Here is an 18,794-nt window from a genome sequence, read left to right on the forward strand (position 1 = left end):
TAGGCAGGGGGCTTCTGTTTGGGGTTGAGAGGCAGAGCAGGAGGGTATGTGAGCTAGATCAAGGTCATTGTTAGTTGGTTTATCTAACCAACTCTCTTTGAGGAGGCTGGAAATGATTTACAAGCTGTGTGTGTGTGTGTGTGTGTGTGTGTGTGTGTGAGAGAGAGAGAGAGAGAGAGAGAGAGAGAGAGAGAGAGAGAGAGAGAGAGAGAGAGAGAGAGAGAGAGAGAGGTGGGGAGGGAGAGAAGTAGGCCATGAGAAAGCAACTTGGGGAAAATAGGCAACATTTATCTTTAGCAACTTTTATACTAACCGAGTGTAATTCATTTCACAAATGTATTTAATGTAAACTCTTACTGACTTATAAATTGGATTGTTTGTTTGTTTTTGTTGGTTGGTTGGTTGATTTGAGATGTTAGGGAATGAAAACACTTGCTGAGACAGTGCGGCCTTCTCCTGAGTTCTCCCCACCCAGAAAGAAGGGGAAAATGCTTAGCAAAAAGGTTCCTTCTCCCTCCCTTCCCACCATCCCACTGCGTCTCATCACTGCAATCACTTTCTCTCCTTCCCTTTTTCTCCTCCTTGCCAATTTACTGTTTAATAATTTATTCATGCATTCATCCCATCGGTCAGTCAGCTGGTCAGTCAACATACATATTACAGGCACATAGTATCTGTGGGTGGGAGCCATGAAAGGAACAGAAATTTGGTTTTTATCTAGTCTGAGGACGAGTTTTCTAATAGTTCATTTCACTCCTCAAAGGAATGCATTCTCCATCGGGATCATCTGAGCCGGCAGCAGCCAGCCGATGCTCATGGATTCCTGCATCCTGCTGGGCTTGGCTGAGCCCAGGATTTTGTGGTTATAATTTCTAGTGGAACTGAATAGACACCAAGGAAGGACGATGCTCCCTAAATTGGATTTTGCCCCTCAGCTCCCCAGTCGTCAGTTCCTACAAGATGTCAGAGTGGCGCCGGCCTGGGCCTTCTCTCCAGCATGTCATTGCTTGCCGCTTGTGCTGAGGGGATGAGAAAAGGGCAATGTGAACCCCCTGACTCCTGTGGCCCTGACTCCAGGCGTGGGCAGGCCGGCCTGGGTACCATGCTCACCAGACGCAGGAGGAGTCCGGCCTCGCATCTCTATGATCAACCAGGGCAAGAATAAATTCTGACTTTATTAACCCTGCCGCCAATGAAGAAATCTCCACAGAGCCCACCCTCCTCTGGGCTCCTGCTCACGGAGTCAGTATCGATCCTGTCGGAGCCGCCCTGCCCTCCGGCAGAATGGGCAATGCGTGCCAGAAAGACTTCTTACCACGCAGACCGGCCTGTGGCGAGCAATGAAGTGATTTCTTCTTAAGCGTCAGTTATCTGAGGAGGAAAAAAAAGAACATCCAAACACGGTCTGCTAATGAAGGCGTGGGAGTCCCTGGGTGTTGGCTGGTATTAAAGGGACCTCAAGGCAGCCTGCTTCTGGGCTGAAAGCAGACCTTTGTCAGGGATTTCGTGTTAGAAGGTTCAGAAGACCCCCGAGGGAGAGGGAGAACAAGAGGCAGGAAGAGGCGTGCGCGGAGAGATGAAGGGAGGGAGGAGGCAGGACGGCCGTGCCGGGCGGAGATGTCACAGGCCAGAGTCACAAACACAAGCGCCAGCAGTTTGATCACTGAAAAGGGCCTGTGGAGCGTTGATGCAATGAAAGACAGACATTTCTGGATTATTTTTTAAAAAAAGATGTGCTTTTGTTCCTGCTGCTCTGCTCACCTGAAATGCCCTTTTCTGTCCATCTTTAGCCCATCTATTCTAGAAGGCTCAGCTCCAATCCCCCCCTCCTCCACGAAGCCTGCTTTGGTATCTCCAGTTAGATATAGAATTGCTTTACTTTCTGCAGGTCGACAGTAATTCTTTTCCATTACTTTTAAAAAAATTTTTTAATTATGCTGAAATACACATGTATATGTTACCATCTTAAACATTAAAAAAGTTTTTTTGTGTGTGCCAAAACCTGGGATCGAACTAACCATCTTAATTAAACATTTTGTTTTGTCTTGTTTTGTTTTTTGTTAATCCTTACCCAAGGATAGTTTTCCATTTATTTATTTTATTGATTTTTTAAAAATATATATTTTATTGATTTTTTTGACAGAGAGGAAGGGAGAGGGATAGAGAGTTAGAAACATCGATCAGCTGCCTCCTGCACACACACACCCTGCCCCCCGCCACTGGGGATGTGCCCGAAACCAAAGTACATGCCCTTGACCAGAATCGAACCTGGGACCTTTCAGTCCTCAGGCTGACACTCTATCCACTGAGCCAAACTGGTTTCAGCTCCATTTATTTTTAAGAGAATGGAAAGAAGGGAGAGAGACAGAGAAAAACATCAACGTGAGAGAGACACATCGATTGGTTGCCTCCTGCATGCACCCTGACCAGGGCCGGGGATGGAGCCTGCAACCCAGGTACACGCCCTTGACCAGGAATCAAACTCAGGACCCTTCAGTCCGTGGGCTGAGGCTCTATCCACAGAGTCATCCGGCTAGGGCTAAACATTTTTAGGTGAACAATTCAATAGTGTTAAACATAGTCACATTGTCTCCAGAACTGTTTCATCTTGCAAAACTGAAACTCTATACCCATTAAGCAATGTCTCCCCATTTTATTGGCAACCACCGTTCTACTTTCTGTCTCAATAAACTTGACTACTTAGGTACCTCTTATAAGGGGAATCATTCCGTATTTGTCTTTTTTATAATCGGCTTATTTCATTTAGAATAATGTCCTCAAGGTTCATTAACATTATATCGCGTGTCGGAATTGCCTTCCTATTTAAGGAATAGTCATTTGATTTGATTTTCAATGGAATTTATAACACGCTGCCTTATTTTTAAGTGCGATGTGCACATTATACTTCCCCCATGGAATTCTAGATTCTTTTAGGGCAGAGTCTGAGTGTCTGATCATTGAATCCCATTGCACCGATTAGCCCTGTGCTTGGCGGAGGGTTTGTGCTAACTGAATATTGAAGGACAAATGGGAAAAATCAAAGGACAAATGCTGCTATTTTGTCTTGAGTGGGTTTTTCTAGACCCCCCTGTCCCTTCATAATCACGCTGCCGGAAGACTCAGCAGCAGCTTAAACCAGTCCATGTCATCAAGTTGAGGCCAGCAGAAAAGGATCGGCATCAACAGTTGTGGGCTCATCTCCTTACCCCACAGCCTTGAATCAGTCCTGCATCTGTTCCTGGCTTCAGCCTTCTGCTTCCTCTGGGAGTCATCTTCTTTGGGACAGGAAAGTGGGCCCAATCTTAAAAGAACAGAAACCCTGAATGGGAAGAGTAAGGAGAGAGGGAGATGGTTCCCAGAAGAATGGAAGCTGATCTTTAGATCTAGATTTCCCATCTTGTTAAGTTTCTGGTGTGTGATCACCTTTAAGACCTATCTTCGATAAAGGTGGGGTGGTAATGGGGGGCAAGGGACTGTGCTTAATTAATGTTACCTATTTTATTATTCCTTTTCATTGGCGTAAGCATCTCCCCAAGTTGGCACCATAGAAGGTTTGCTTATTTTGCAGCGCAGGAACAATACGGGAAGCCTTGCTAAAATTTGATTTAGAAACTCGGAGAACTAAATAAACCTCAAGCTTGGTCTGTAATCGCTGTTTTTGGAGTACAGCCCAGCCTTTCCCTCTGTTCTTCCACGGTCATTTGTAAGAGAGGATCATGGAATGAACATAGGCATTGAGTCGAGCCGTCCTGTGTTTTGCTAGTGGTGTGACCTGGGGCAGGCCGTTCTGCTCCCTGAACCTCTGTTTCCTCATCTGTAAAATGGGGGAAATACCCCCTACTTCACCAGGCTTTCCTGAGGATTCAGTAAGACCACGAATATTAAGTGCTCCATCTGACACACTGTAATTGAATAATACATGTGAATTCTCTTCCCCTCCCGAGTTGACCTGATGTCCCTGTGCTCAAGGCCCGTTGGCTCCAGTTGGGTCCAGGACTCCCCATCAGGCACATCCACTGGACTGGCTCTGTCTCTTCCTCAGCAGCCAGCAACCCCCATGGGAAGTCTATGACACTTCATCTTTTGGGGATCCTGGACCGATGGAAGGATCGCATTTTGGTGTGGAATAGGGCTCTTCTGGGTCCAATAGAATCTTGTTGGAAGATGGAATTTGCAAACCCACAAGGGAATTCATAGAAGAACAAACCACCATAGTTAGATTTTCCCCCCCAAATGGTTTACTTCCGGCTGGGCAGAGGGCTCTGTGCCTGTGCATGCTGTTGACACTATTGGGGCCTTTCCTACGGAGGAGCCTTCCTGTTTTGACTCCTGTCCCCTTTATTGGAGAAGCCTAATCCCAGGGGTCAGCAAATGGGTACGTGCTCAGCCAGCCCAGAACAAGCAGAAATATGAGAACAGTTCCTGCAGTTCTGCCCCGCCTTGCCCGGCTTCCCCCGAAGTGTAATTGGCTCGTGCAGGGTATTCCTGAGAGATGTACGCTTGCCACTGCTCATCAGTCACATGCGACAGGCTCTCCGTGGGCCTTTGCAGGGAGGCGGGGGGTGCAGATGTGCGGGCTGCCTCGTGGTCAGTCCTGAGAGACCATTGGCATCCCTTCCGATCACAGTACCTGCTGGCAAGTCAGTGAGACCTTTGACACATTGCCTGAGTCTCAAGAGGTCTGTAGAGGAATGATTATCTTTGGCTAATATTAAAGACAAGCAAGCAAACGAATCAGAACCTTGAGAGTTAGAAATGAGCTTTTATGATGGATAAGACATTCTTCCCTGTTTACCTAATATTACATGTTGTTGTTGTTGTTGTTGTGTGCGTGTAACACAGAGGAAGCAACTGCTCGAAAGTTCGCTCCAATCCACTGAACTTTATACCTCAATTCCTTGTGGAGCCTAAGATTCAGAAAGAACTGACGGAAGGTGAATCAAGGTCCAAAGACAACCTCTCCCTGAGGCAGGAGAACTGGGCTATTGTTCCAGCCCCACCACCTGCTCTCGGGGTGATCTAGGGTGGTTCACCTCCTCTCTGTGAACCTGTCCCTTGGCACGTTAGGCCAGGAGGCTGGGGTGGGTCACCCCTAAGAATACTCTAGTTCTGACTGTGGTTTTATGGGGCTTTGTGATCATTTCTAGAGCTGGACCATGAGCAGGGCACCCTGCCCTGCTTTGTGGCTTTTTCCTCTGCTCCCATGGGCTCCCCAGTCCCACTGCCTCTTCTTGCTGCAGTGCTGCTTTGTCTGAAGCAGGGTTTCACACAGAAGCGCTCTGCGGGGCCAAGGCCAAGGCCAAGGCCAAGGCCGGGTGCAGCCCCTGTTCAGTAAAGGAACAAACTCGTTGGGCTTCCCGGATCAGTCTTAACAAGCCAGGAGTTTCTTTTCAGGAGCGCCATGCACTGGTCTCTGAACATCCACCACAGCCCCACTCCATACCCGCTGGAAGTTGAAGGAAGAGGGGGGACCGTGCCTAACCAAGCCATCTCCTTCCTTCCAGGACCTGGGCGCAGGGCTGGAGACCACCCTGTGAGTAGGCTCCATTTCATAGAGGTAGAAAACCAGCAAATGCAAGTAATCGAGACTCAAACTTACGTTCATCACAGAGGAGACATTAATGAATTCCACAAGCATTTATTAGAGTGAAAGGGGCCTCAATAGATCATCTGAATTGGCTTCGAGGCACTTTATCAAGCAGAGAAGAAAAATAATGTGCTTAGTCACAGCGCTAGGGGAACGCGCTTGATTCGCATTATGCATCAAGACACTTTGTGGGACTGACTCAGAGGCCTCTGAAAAGAAGCTCAAGGAAGTGGAAGTTGGAGACAATCATTTACTCTGCCTTCCCTCTACTTTCCAAAGAATGCTCTTTGACCCAGATACCAGCATTGAAGGGCCACGTGGAAATACCCTCCCTTGTGCCTTATCAAAGTCTCTTCGGCCCGGGTTTATGAGAGGTGACTCACTCCCTGGAGCCCTCTGCACGGACCTGGGCTGGGATTGCAGGGCTGAGAGGAACTGCCTTCTCTTACCCCGTCTAGCAAGGACCTCTTAAACCTCCATCGTCTCCATCTCCCCGCAGCTGGAGGCTCAGCCACATTTGAGGAGCTTGACCCAGAAACTGCTCCTGGCCTTTCCCACCAGCTCCTCTCCTGTCAGTGGCCTTGAGGGGTACCGGGAAGCAGGTCTGGTGAGTGCGGGAAAGAAAGCAAGTGCTCTGCTCACAAAAGGCGTCCTTTCAGGCTAGAAGGACTAGCGACTCCCACCTTCAAGAAATACATCTTTGAGAGGAAGATAAATGATCATTGGGTTCACGGAGCCCAAAGCCTTTCATTTTCATAGTATTTTCTCCATCATCACGGCCTGTGGGCAGATGGGGGAACAGCAGGCCAGGAGAAAGCCACGTTGCTTTCTGCCCCCCAGCTAGGCAGGGGCAGGGCAGGGTGCAGGCACTGTGCCTGAACACAGCTAATGGATGTTCCTCCTTCCCTCCCTCCCTCCCTTCCTCCCTGCCAGTTGAGTGGTAACCGCCTGCCAGACACTGTGCAGGGTGCAGGGAATCCATGGGAGTAGAGACAAGGCCTGGCCCTGCCCTCCTGACCCCCCCAGCCCAGTGCCAGGAGAGACATCATACCAAGTGAGGAACGCTGCCAGGGGAGGTTCTCGGGGCCTTCGGGGCGAAGTGACTGGTCTGAAAGGCCAGACAGGTATCTCGGAGGAAGTGACGTTTAGGCTGCTATGTGAAGGGGCAGAGGTCAGGAGGGAGTGGGAGCACCCGGGCGGGGAAGGGCACATGCCATGACACGATGAGAAAACTGCAGGGACACAGCACGGAGGAGGGCCAGTGCGGCCAGGGAAGCATGTGGATGGGGCCGAGGCGGGGTCAGGACTGGAGGGAAGGAGGCCGGTGCAGAGCATCGGAGCTGCGCCCACCCGTTCAGGGGCTTGTCTCCGTGCTGGGGGTGATGAGAAGCCCCTGAAGGGAGTGGAGCAGAGAGGGACATTCAGGGAGCACTGGAGAGATATTGGGGCACCCAGCCCAGGGAAAGTAATGGGCCCAGAGGCCCCTCTGCCCTCCCTGTCAAGCAGTGTTGAGGGGCCACCCCCAGGCTCAACCATTCGCAGGAACGTGGTGGAGGGACCGAGGAAATGGTGGAGCAGGAGGCAGGGCAGGGACAGAGGCGGGCGTGGCCTTCAGCATCACCTTCTCCACCCTGAGTGAAGCCAGGTCCATCCGATCTGCCTTCTCTGGATGTTGCCCTCCCCCCTCCTCCCCCCCTCCCCCAGCCCTCTGAACACTCCAGCGGGAGGCTTCCGTGTGCCGCCTCTGCCCTGGTTACACCCCAGGTGCCGTGAGTCACCCACCTGCGTGGTGAGTCCAGGGAAGAGGTGAGAACGTGAGTGCTGAGGAGGCGGGAAAGGCAGGTGGGCTCAGGGCAGGCACCCAGCTTTGGGGGGAGCAGTGCCTCCCCCACAGCCCCTCCCCCCAGGAGCCTCTTCAGAGACATCCATTGGTCCCATCCCCTGCAGGAGGCCTCTTCCCAGTTTCTCTCTCCCTACGTCTTCTCCCCCACTCTCCCTCTCCCTCCGCTGGCTGTCAGCAGACTGCCACCATCACCATGGTGACGCTTGCTCCTGCTTGCAGCTCCACAATCAGCAGGAGCGAGAGCAGGGGGAGGGCGGCTGGTCTCATTAGTCTTCCTATTGAACCAGGTTCTTTTAAAATCAGCTCATGGCTGCACACTGCAGATTCAAGGCCGAGCCGCTTACCTGGAGGGCTCCCCTCAAACAAACACCAAGATGAGAACAGCTAGGCTGAACATATACACCAAGGAAGCTTGTTGGTGCCATGAACAGATGCGCTGTGGCGTCGTCCCCTTTAAGCACTGATGTATCACAGTGTGCTGGACATGACTGATTACCCAAGACTGGAGGCCCACCCACTGGGTAACTGGAGGTAGACTTGTAAGGCTGTGGTTGTTACAGGCAATTTGGGGCCAAAACTGACCAGGATTGAAACCCTAACCCTGCCACTTATCAAAGGGATGAACCCAGACAAGTTATTGAACCTTGCTGCGTCTCGGTTTCCTCATCTGTAAAATGGGGATAATAATACCTACCTTGTAGGTTGTGGTGAAGATTAAAAATAACGTATGCAAACTTTTGGTACATAGTAGGTGCTTAAAAATGGTTATTGTTGGTTTTGCTCTTGTTCTCATTACAGATTTCTGAGCCTTTGAGATGTTCCACGCTTGTTTGTTGATCTGAGCACAAAAGGCAGTTTTCCTAGCACCGACTTAAAGGCTGCTAGGCCCTCAAGTTTCAAGATGGCAGGTAGAGCAACCCCCCTCCCTCCAAAAAAAAGTTTCTTAAAGCGGGGAGCCTAAGCCACAGTATATTTATAATAGCTAAGATCTGGAAACAGTCCAAGTGCCATAGGTAGATGAGTGGGTAAAAAAGCTATGGCACATTTACAGCATGGAATAGTCTGCAGCTGTAAAAAAGAAGGATCTCTTACCCTTTGAGACAGCATGGAGGGACCTGGAGAGCATGATGCTAAGTGAAACAAGCCAGTCAGAGAAAGACAAGTATCACATGATCTCACTCATATGTGGAATCTAATGAACAAAATAAACCGATGAACAAGATAGATCCAGAGACATAGAAGCATGGAACAGACTGTGGAATCTCAGAGGGAAGGTGGGGGTGGGTGGTGTGTGGTGTGTGTGTATGTATGTATAACCTATGGACACAGACAATAGTGTGGCAAAGGCCTGGGCCAAGGTGGAGGGGGTCAATGGGGGAAAAGGGACATCTGTAATACTTTGAACAATAAAGATAAAAATTAAAAAAAAAAAAGGAATTATCAGAGAGGAGGAAAGTCTGAGTGCCTGGGGGCAGGCATACACCAGAGAGAAGCAAGCTGCTATGGCCCATGGAACCTTGGTAAGCATCAAGAATTGGGGCACCGAGTGCTGTGGAGGGGGCACAATGCAGGGCCTGAAGACAGAAGGATTACGTACAAGTATTTATAAGAGGCAGACAGACTTACAGGTCCCAGCCCCTACTCCCTCTGCAGGAGAGAGAAAGTTTATTTTCCAGGAAAACTGAACCGGAGAGACTCTGTGCTAGGGACATTCGGTTCAGAGGGAGGCTGGGGTGGGGTGAAAGTTTGCTCGCTAAGTGACTCCTTCCTCCACCTCGCTTCAGAACAGGACAGGAGATGGACAGATTCTTTCCTGCAGCAACTGACCCAGTTCGGGAAAAAGACATACACGTGTTAACATGTGGAGGCTGCTGGTGAAAAAGCCCATGGTTGACCCGGTCACCCTGGAATAAGTCCCATCCATGAACACAGAACTTCCAATCAGCTCCTGAGGGCCTCACTCTTAAATGTTACCAGTCCAGGGTCACCAGAGAGAAAGGCATCCAACATGGCAGAGAATAAAATAATCACACGGGAAAGCAAAAGGACCAATGAAGGAAGCAGAAATAATGAATGAGCAGCAGAAACTGAAAAGAATGTTTATTTATGTATATACTAGAGGCCCGATGCACAAAGATTCGTGCAAGAATGGGCCTTCCTTCCCCTGGCTGCCGGCACCGCCTTTGCTCCGGCCGGAGCTGCCTTTCTGCCTTCTCACATTGCCCAGATGCCTGGAGCAGCTGGGGTGGTGCGGAACACCCCTGGCCGCTCTGCGCCTGTGTATGCAAATTAACCTGCCATCTTTGTTGCATTAATTTGCATACTCACTTCTGATTGGCTGGTGGGCATCGCGAAGATATGGCCAATTTGCATCTTACTCTTTTATTAGTGTAGGTTTCGAGGCCAAAGAGAAGGTACTGTATCCATAGGACATGATGGAAAAGGAACAAGTATAGCAAGGCAGAGTTCCTGGAAATAAATAAAAATATATTAAGTGAAAACTTCAAAAATTCTGTAGGAAATTTTATAGTCAAGGAAACTTCCCTGAAAGTAAACAAAGAGAAAGACAATAGGATAGAAAAAAGAACGCAAAAAATGAGAGGAATAATCCTGGAGGTTCAACACCCAATGAGTAGTTTTAGAAGGAGAGAACAGAGAAAAATAATGGCAAGGAAAGTATCAAAGAAATAATACAAGAAGTTGTCCTAGAACTGAAGGACACAAGTCTTTTTTTAATTTTGTTTTGTTAATCCTCACCTGAGGATATTTTTCCATTGATTTTTAGAGAGAGTGGAAGAGAGAGGGGAAGACAGAGAGAAACGTCGATGTGAGAGAAACACATCGATTGGTTGCCTCCTGACCAGGGCCTGGACTGGGAAGAAGCCTGCAACCAAGGTACAGGCCCATGAGGATGTGAAGAAAGTGTGAGACTAGTTACACCTGGGGAGCGGGACCTGGTGGCCAGAGCATAGGTGTGGGAGGCAGACCTTCATCATATACTCTTGCACCATTTGAATTTTCTCTTTTTCTTTTTAAACTTTAATTCACTAGCATGTAGTGCACTCACAATGTTGTGCAACCAACACCTCTATCTAGTTTCAAAACATTTCCCCAGAAAGAAACCCTTTACCTATTAAAAAGTTGCCCCTAATTCCTCCTTCCCTCACCTCACCCTCAAGCCCCTGGCAGCCACCAATCAGCTTTCCTTCTCTATGGATTTACCTATCCTGAATATTTCATATAAATGGAATCATACAATATGCGATCGTTGGTGTCTGGCTTCTTTCACTTAGCATAATGTTTTCAAGGTTCATCCATTGTGTAGCATGTATCAGTATTTCCTTTTCATAGATGAAAAATATTCTGTGTTATATATCTACTAGAGGCCCAATGCACGAAGATTTGTGCAAGAATGGGCCTTCCTTCCCTTGGCTGCTGTCACCGCCTTCGCTCTGGCCAGAGCCACCTTTCCACCTTCCCATGCTGCCCAGAGGCCTGGAGTGGCTGGGGTGGTGCAGAATGCCTGCATCATCACCATGGTGACGACGCAAGCGTCCTGCCCCGCCCCTGGCCACTCGGCTCCTGTGTATGCAAATTAATCCTCCATTTTTGTTGGGTTAATTTGCATACTCACTCCTGATTGGCTGGTGGGCGTCGCAAAGGTACGGTCAATTAGCATGTTGCTCTTTTATTAGGTAGATACCACATTGTGTTTATCCATTCATTCTTTAATGAACATTTGGGTTGTTCCCACCTTCTGGCTTTTGTGATTAGTGCTGCTATGAACATGCACCGACATGTCTTTGAGTACCAGTTTTCAATTACTTGGGGTACATACCTAGGAGTAGAATTGCTGGGTCCTATAGTAATTTCATGTTTAAATTTTAGGAAATGCTGAGTCATTTTCCACAGTGGCTGCTCCATTTCACATTCCCATCAACAGTGCACAAAGGTTCCATTTTCTCTATATCCTTGCCAACACTTGTTATTTTCCGTTATTGTTTAACTAATACCCATCCAAATGGATGGGAGGTGGTATCTCATTGTGATTTTGATTTCCTAATGTTTAGTGACATTAAGCATGTTTTTAAGTGTGTATATTCCTTTATATCTCTTCTTTGAAGAAATGTTGATTCAAGCTCTTTGCCCATTTTTTAAATTAGACTGTTTGTCTTTTCGTTGTTAGAGGTCTTTATATGATCTGGATACTAGATCCAAAGCACCATTTGAATTTTAATTCATGTAAGTATACTACCTCCTCAAAAGAGAAATACAATCAAAGCCATTGTGTGGATGACAGGTGAGGGGTGGGATGGAAGCAGGAGGACCCTGGTGGGCAGGGGAGATGGGGAGAAGTGGGCAAATGTGAATGAGAAAGACAGGTGGGATATAGGTGTGGAGAGAAAAACGAGGAAGGAGGGACAGCTAGCCAGGTTTCTTTCTTGAATTTCTGGGTGGAGTACTATCTACCGAGAGGAGGGACAGGCTGGGGATGGGGTGTAGGAGGGAGGACATTGAGGGGTTAGTTTTGGACACAGAAAGTCTGAAGTGCCTGTGAGTCGGCCAAGTTGAGGGGCTGCAGAGGAGCAATATCTACGTGTCTGGAGTTTAAACTTTCTGCACGATCCTTCCCCCTCAAAATACTGCAATATCTGTCAAGGACAATGGCCATTTTCAGGTGAGAGAAGAGGCAGGAGTATGCCTCGGAGGGGAGGAGTGAATGCCGAGGCGTGGTGGGCCGTGCTGGACTGGGATGCCATGGAGGGTTTAAGCGGGGGATGGCATGACATGATCTGCATCGTGAAAAGATCGCTTTGGTGCCAACATGAGAGACAGACCAGAGGGAGGTAAAACAGAGCCAGCTAGAACATTACTGTTGAAATACAGGAGCTGAGCAAACCGAGCGAGATGGGAATGGAGACGAGGCTACAGCTTGAGGTGGCTGGGATGTGGGGGTGGGGAGGGGTGGATGAGCCAAGAATAACTCCCAGTCTTCTGGCTTGAGTGACTGCATGGGTGGTGGGGCCATTTCCCGAAAGCAGATGTAGGAGGAGGAGGGGGAGGCAAATCCTTAATTAACTGAAGCTCGACTCTCTTCCCAGAGACAGGTCCAGTGTGGTGAGGAACATGCTCTCAGCCTGCCTGTCCCCACCCTGCACCGCAGCCCGGGGTTGGGCACTTCAGAAGGTCCTTCTTCTATCCCCACCAACGCTGACTCTTCCTCCGCCTGGCCCCCACATCAGATCCATCACCAAAGCCCAAAAATCCTCCCATCAGACGATCTCGTGCCTGTCCTCGCCTTTCTGTTCTGACTGGGGCCTGCAATGGCTGGAGGGGACCAGGCCTCTCCGGACCTCTGGGGGCCTGTCGCGGCCTTACGAGAGGCATCTTGATGCAGCAGAGGCTGCTGTGCAGAAAAGGCTACTGCAAACTGCTCCTGGTAACTATTCGTAGGAGCTTTCCTCCTAACAGCACGAAGACAAGCCCTGTCTCCTCTCACAGACAGAGCTGGCTGCGTCCCAGGCCAGAATTCTGCAGAAATTCCTCAGAACCTTTGGTCCCGGAGAAGTCCTTTGGTAAGTGGCTGGCCACGTTCACACAGCTGCCCACCCCAGCAGGAGCCTGACTACCGCACACAGAATGTTTGCCACGGCGCGGCCTTGGTTCGGGGGGCGGGGGAGGGGGGTGCCACCCTCTGGGGGTCATCACCAAGCCACACTGGACCTTACTTCCCGTTTTGCAGTTAGGTATTGTGTGAGGCCTGCACCACGTTGGCCAGAGTTGCTCAGTGGTAGAGGGTCGGCCTGTGCCCCAAAGGGTCAAGGGTTCAATTCCCGGTCAAGGGCACGTACCTGGGTTGCAGGTTTGATCCCCGGTCCCAGTTGATGTCAGTCTCTCTGGATCTCTGTCTCTCTCCACCTCCCTCGCTTCCACTCTCTCTAAAAATGAATGGAAAGATACCCTTAGGTGAGGATTAACAACAGAGTCCAGGTAGGAGAGGCGAGGTGTGAGAGTACACACCCACACGCTGTGTGGTCAGGTGAATTGCCCAGGAAGAGGAAGGAGAACTGGTTTGGGAGTTAGGAGTCAGTAGGACCATTTCAAGTCCTGGCCGGGCCTTTTATGAGTTGTATCACTACGGGAGGCTCATTTCGCTTTCCTGGGTGCCAAGTTCATGGACTGTCAAATACTGAGTTTTACAAGAGGCTTCAGAGTCTTTCTTGTAAACAAACAAACAACTTCCATCGCCTCAGTGATACAAGGCTGTGCTAAGACCACTGCGTATTGTCTGCTGGATAGTTTTTGTGTATCTTTGCATTAAGCTGGATATTTCTACTCTCCTGGATGGAGGCTGCATTTAGGTAACCTGGGGATTGGGGAAATCCTTTTCCTTCTAGGTCACCCTGTCTGGGTTCACTTACCTCCCTGATTATAGAAATAAAGTGACAGATGCAAGTGGGTGTTGTGTGAGTGTGTGTGTGAGTGTGTGTGTGAATGTGTGTGTGTGTGTGGTGTGTGTGTGTGTGTGTGTGTATGTGTGTGTGTGTGTATGTGAGTGTGTGTGAGTGTGAGTGTGTATGTATGTATGTGAGTGTGTGTGTGTATGTGAGTGTGTGTGTGAGTGTGTGTGAATGTGTGAGTGTGTGTGTGGTGTGTGTGGTGTGTGGTGTGTGTGTATGTGAGTGTGTGTGAGTGTGTGTGTATGTATGTGAGTGTGTGTGTGAGTATGTGAGTGTGTGTGTGAAAGTGTGTATGTGAGTGTGTGTGTGGTGTGTGTGTGGTGTGTGTGGTGTGTGGTGTGTGTGTGTATGTGTGTGTGTGTGTGAGTATGTGAGTGTGTGTGTGGTGTGTGTGTGTGGTGTGTGGTGTGTGTGTGTGTGTGAGTGTGTGTGTATGTATGTGAGTGTGTGTGTGAGAGTGTGTGTGTGGTGTGTGTGAGTGTGTGGTGTGTGAGTGTGTGGTGTGTGAGTGTGTGTGTGGTGAGTGTGTGTGTGGGGTGTGTGAGTGTGTGGTGTGTGTGAGTGTGTGTGTGGTGTGAGAGTGTGTGTGTGGGGTGTGTGTGTGGTGTGTGTGGTATGTGGTGTGTGAGTGTGTGTGAGTGAGGTGTGTGTGGTATGTGGTGTGTGTGTATGTATGTGAGTGTGTGTGAGTGTGAGTGTGTGTGGTATGTGGTGTGTGTGTATGTATGTGAGTGTGTGGTGTGTGTGGTGTGTGTGGGGTGTGAGTGTGTGGTGTGTGGTGTGTGTGTGAGTGTGAGTGTGTGGTGTGTGTGGTATGTGGTGTGTGTGTATGTATGTGGTGTGTGTGTGTGAGTGTGTGTGAGTGCGGAGGGGGAGAGTGGAGCAGAGGACGGCAGGAAGGCTCCCTGCCGAGGTCTCGGCCTGGCAGGAAATGTGCAGAAAGAGGAGGTCAGGTGGCGCTGGGGGGGGACACGGCCTCATGCTGTGTCACTCAGGGCTGCTCTCTGCCCGGCCACCTCTGGGAGCTGGGCTGGAAGGTGAGGGGAGGTAGAGTAGGTTTGCCTCCTCATCTGTTTGACTCATGATTATAATTTGTCAGCTGACAGTTTTTTTATTTTTCAGTCAAATGAAGCTTTTGTTGTCTTTTTTTTAGTAAAAAGCATGATATGCTCACAAAATCAAAACCTTTGAGGGTGGGGGCGGGATCTATGAGCACAAAACTAAATAGACTCTCTTATCAGATTGCTTGAGTGCATTTTATGTGTGTGTGTGTGTGTGTGTGTGTGTGTGAGAGAGAGAGAGAGAGAGAGAGAGAGAGAGAGAGAGAGAGAGAGAGAGAGAGGAAGGGGCACTATAGACGCAGGAAGGCGTCCTGTCTGCATCCTGAGCCGCCGACCAGGGAGGGTGGGAGTGGCCAGGTGAGGCTGCAGGGAGGAGGTGGAACTTGGCTTGAGTGCTCAGAGGTCATGTTCTGCTTAAAACTACCTTCTGGACCCCCCTGACTTGGCACCTCTCTCTCTCCCAAGGTCACGTCTCCCCCGGGCTAGCGCCGTGTTTTGGACGTGCTTCTGGCACCGCCATCATCCAATGGCAGGACGGGTGTAACGATGTGATTACCCCGCTCAGCCCTGGCCCGGGAGCTCCAGGACCGTGTAATTTGGCAGCTCCAGGCCCCAACTCAGCCCAAGGGCTCAAGAATGGGAGCTGAATGAAGCAGGAGGACTGTTCACGGCCAGGAGGAAAATGAGGGCCCTGGGGCAGTGCGGTGGGGCAGGAGGGTCTCCGCTGCCCCACGCTGGCCTCCCTTCCCCACCGGGCGGGGTTGCACTTGCTCGTGGGGACGTGGGAAGGCTGATGGGAGAGCAGGTCCGAAAGCCAGACAGGACAGGGAGTTCTCCCTAAAGGTCCTCTGAGGGCGGGGCTGCGTCTGGCTGTGTCAGGTGCGTGGAGGGGTCCCAGGGAATCCACAGCCTTCCCTCCCGGGCCCTGGGGCTTCAGGTCCCCCCTCGGAGGCCCTGGAGTTCCCATAGACACAGAGCCAGCTGCGGACAGACGGCCTCGGTGGGGAGCGGCTCTGTGGGTGGCTGGCATTGAGTGACCTCCCCAGATCTGTGGGTTCAGGGCCACCAGAGCCCGTGTTGTGAGCCTGCGGGGGGCAGGGAGGAGAGACAAAGGAGGCCAGTGGGACACGGGGTGCCTGGCTGCTCCCAGGCCACCCAGGAGACACCCCGGGGCTGTCCACCAGGCGGCCGGGCAGGGCGGGTGCAGGCCTCCCCAGTGCCACCTCTGTCACAGTTCTTCAACTTCGGCCTCTTCGTTTGTCAAGGGCCCTGCTAATCCCTCCCTCTCGGAGACCCAGCAGGCCAGGCGAGGTAATGCACACCAACCCCCTGGGGGGGGGGAGTGGGGGGGGGTGGACAGGACGGTGGTCGTCCTACTGGGACTGGTTGCCACCCCCTCACCGCAGCACCAGCTCTCACATGAGCCAAGCGCCGAGCATAGCCGTGCCCGGAAAATGACAGGAGTTCTAACCATGACTTGCATTTTTTAGAATTCTGTTTTTCTCTTGACCCAATTTAAAAAAAAAAAAAAATTGAGGCTTATTGCTCCTTTCCCTCTTGGGCCCAGGGGTGTGCTGGTTTGCCCGGCTGGGGGTGGGTTGTGTCCATCAGAACGTGTGCAGGAGGGACCCTCGGAGCAGTCCTGGGAGGCAGTGCTAGGCCAAGGTCAGGGCGAAAGGCAGCCCCCCCGCCCGGGGCCTCGAGGGAAGGAGGCTGGCGCAGGGAGGGAGGGCGGGAGGGAGGGAGGCAGCAGATCTGCATGGACAGCCTCGCTCCCCCGCGCAGCTTCTGCGCCTTCCTCACCAACGCCAGCCACCCTGGGACCACCTGAGATGCTCTGAGACACTGTTCACGTTGTTCTTTTCAACCTAATCTCCCATGTGGCGGAGGCCTGGGATTGTCACGGCGCTCAGCTAATGGATCCTGCCAAGGACCACGCCAGCAGTGCCTCCCCCCGTCCCCCCAGGCTCCCCCCAGGAAAAGCCTCCCGGGTCTTTCTGGCCCCAGCGATGTCAGGGATGTAGTTTCGTGATCTACTGTTCCAAACGCGTTTCCCATCTCCCAGGCGTTACCAGCCCTGCCCTCACCACAATCCCACAATCCCACAGCTCCTTCGCAGCCCCAGTGACAAACGGAGCCACAGCACTGGGCGCGGTGGGCACGGACCAGCCACAGGAGTAGGCACCTCGGGCCTCAGCATGAACCTCAGACCGTGTGCACGGGCTGCCGGGCCACTCTTGCTGACACCTTGCACTCTGTGGCGGGGTGCTGTGCCCAGGCTGCCTCCCCCTGCAGCAGGTGGGAACAGGGGACGGGATCCAGGTGCAGATGCGCGGGAGTGAGGAAACTGCGGGGTCCCAGGCACTGGGGGAGACCCAGGCCGCGCCCCTTCTTACAGCTCCTCTTCTTCCCCGAGGCCGCTTTCCCCTGGTGTCTACCAGGTTGCTGACTGGGGACTGCCCTCCCTGAGCTCTGGAGGAGAGATGGAGGCAGGAGGGACACGCATTTGGGGAACCAGGAAAGGTCAGAGGTCACTTCCTGAGGAAGGAAGAGGCCCATTAAAGAACTGAAATGAGGCCATGCGCCTGGCACGAGGGAGCAAGGGCGCTGGCCTTGGGATGCCCTCACCGGAATTATGTTCTGTGCTGGCTTCAGTTCTACTTATAAGCCTGTTATTCTTTCCAAGAAAAGCTCCACCTAACACAGCCGGCGTCGTAGGCCAGGCCGTGTGCTAAGTACTCTGCTTGCGTGAGCCCCCTCCTCCACGGGGACCCACAGCATGTCCAGGAGGATGCCGGGACCCTATTTTGTCCCTGGCCCCCACTGGGTCTCCCCCTGCCCCTTTGCCATGGAGCCAGGGGCTGTGTTTGGCTCCCTAGGTGTTAGTGTGGGTGAGCCAGACTCACCCCTTTTTAGATGTCACATCTGACATGCTCAGCATCAAAGGTTCTCAAAACCAGAAGGACCCCTAACCTTCACCTGCTGCTTGAACTCAACGCCCTAAAAGCCACCACTGGGGGGTCAGGAGGCCAGCAGCAAACACCCCTGTGGATTGAGTGCTCAGATGTAGTGGCCACGGAGCTTTCCTAATCCTTCCCACCCCAAGAGAACTACCCCCCGGATGGCAGACCTCCCCCCACGGTGGGCGCTGAGGCTGCCTGGCCAGCTGACCTCAAGGGTTGAGGGTGCCTGAGACAGGGGGCCAGGCGGGGCTGAGCCAGGGATGGGTACGCTCATCAGTGCGCCGTCACCACCCCAACTTTGGAAAGCAGAGACTGAGGGTGACTCATTCACTCATGAAGTCCAGAGCACCTGCTTCGGAGCCCAGGTAGGAACGAGGCAGGGCTGGTGAAGGGTGTCCCCGAACGACCACCATTTGTTGAGACACTACCGAGCCCTTGGCACGTGCCAGACATGGTCCTTATCCTAATGACGAGCCATTCCACCGATGAGGCCCCCTGAGGCTCAGAATGGTTTTCTGGCCCCAGCCACACGCCTCTGAAGGGGCACGGCTGGGGCTTGAGCCTGGAGCTGTGCAGGTCCCAGAGCCTGCACCGTTCAGTGACAATGCACCCCTTCTGTGGGCGCAGGGCGGCCTGAGCCTCTACGGCGAGCAGGGACCTGAAGAGGGGCATTGTTCCTATAGTGCACCCCAGTCTGCTCCGACAGCCCGGCAGTTCAGCCCCAACAGGCTAAGGACATCCCAGCCACGGTTTGTTGAGCCAGCCCTGAGGCGGTGAGGTCACGGGCGCCAAGCAACATGCTCTGTTCTGTTTACACCCGAGTCCAAATTGGATCCAGAGCCCCCACGTCCTACAGAGGTAGGTAAGCCTTGCTAGGAC

The 18,794-nt window shown here is 51.7% G+C and overlaps 1 long non-coding RNA gene across 1 annotated transcript; it reads left to right on the forward strand.

The window, feature by feature from the left end:
* The first annotated feature begins 6,690 nt into the window (after positions 1–6,690).
* LOC129147267 (uncharacterized) lies at positions 6,691–12,557 on the forward strand. Its single transcript, XR_008554645.1, has 3 exons — positions 6,691–6,711; positions 8,229–8,338; positions 12,533–12,557. It is a non-coding gene; the product is annotated as an uncharacterized LOC129147267 (long non-coding RNA).
* Positions 12,558–18,794: the final 6,237 nt, after the last annotated feature.

Source organism: Eptesicus fuscus, chromosome 19, assembly GCF_027574615.1.
Source record: "Eptesicus fuscus isolate TK198812 chromosome 19, DD_ASM_mEF_20220401, whole genome shotgun sequence".
NCBI lineage: Eukaryota > Metazoa > Chordata > Mammalia > Chiroptera > Vespertilionidae > Eptesicus > Eptesicus fuscus.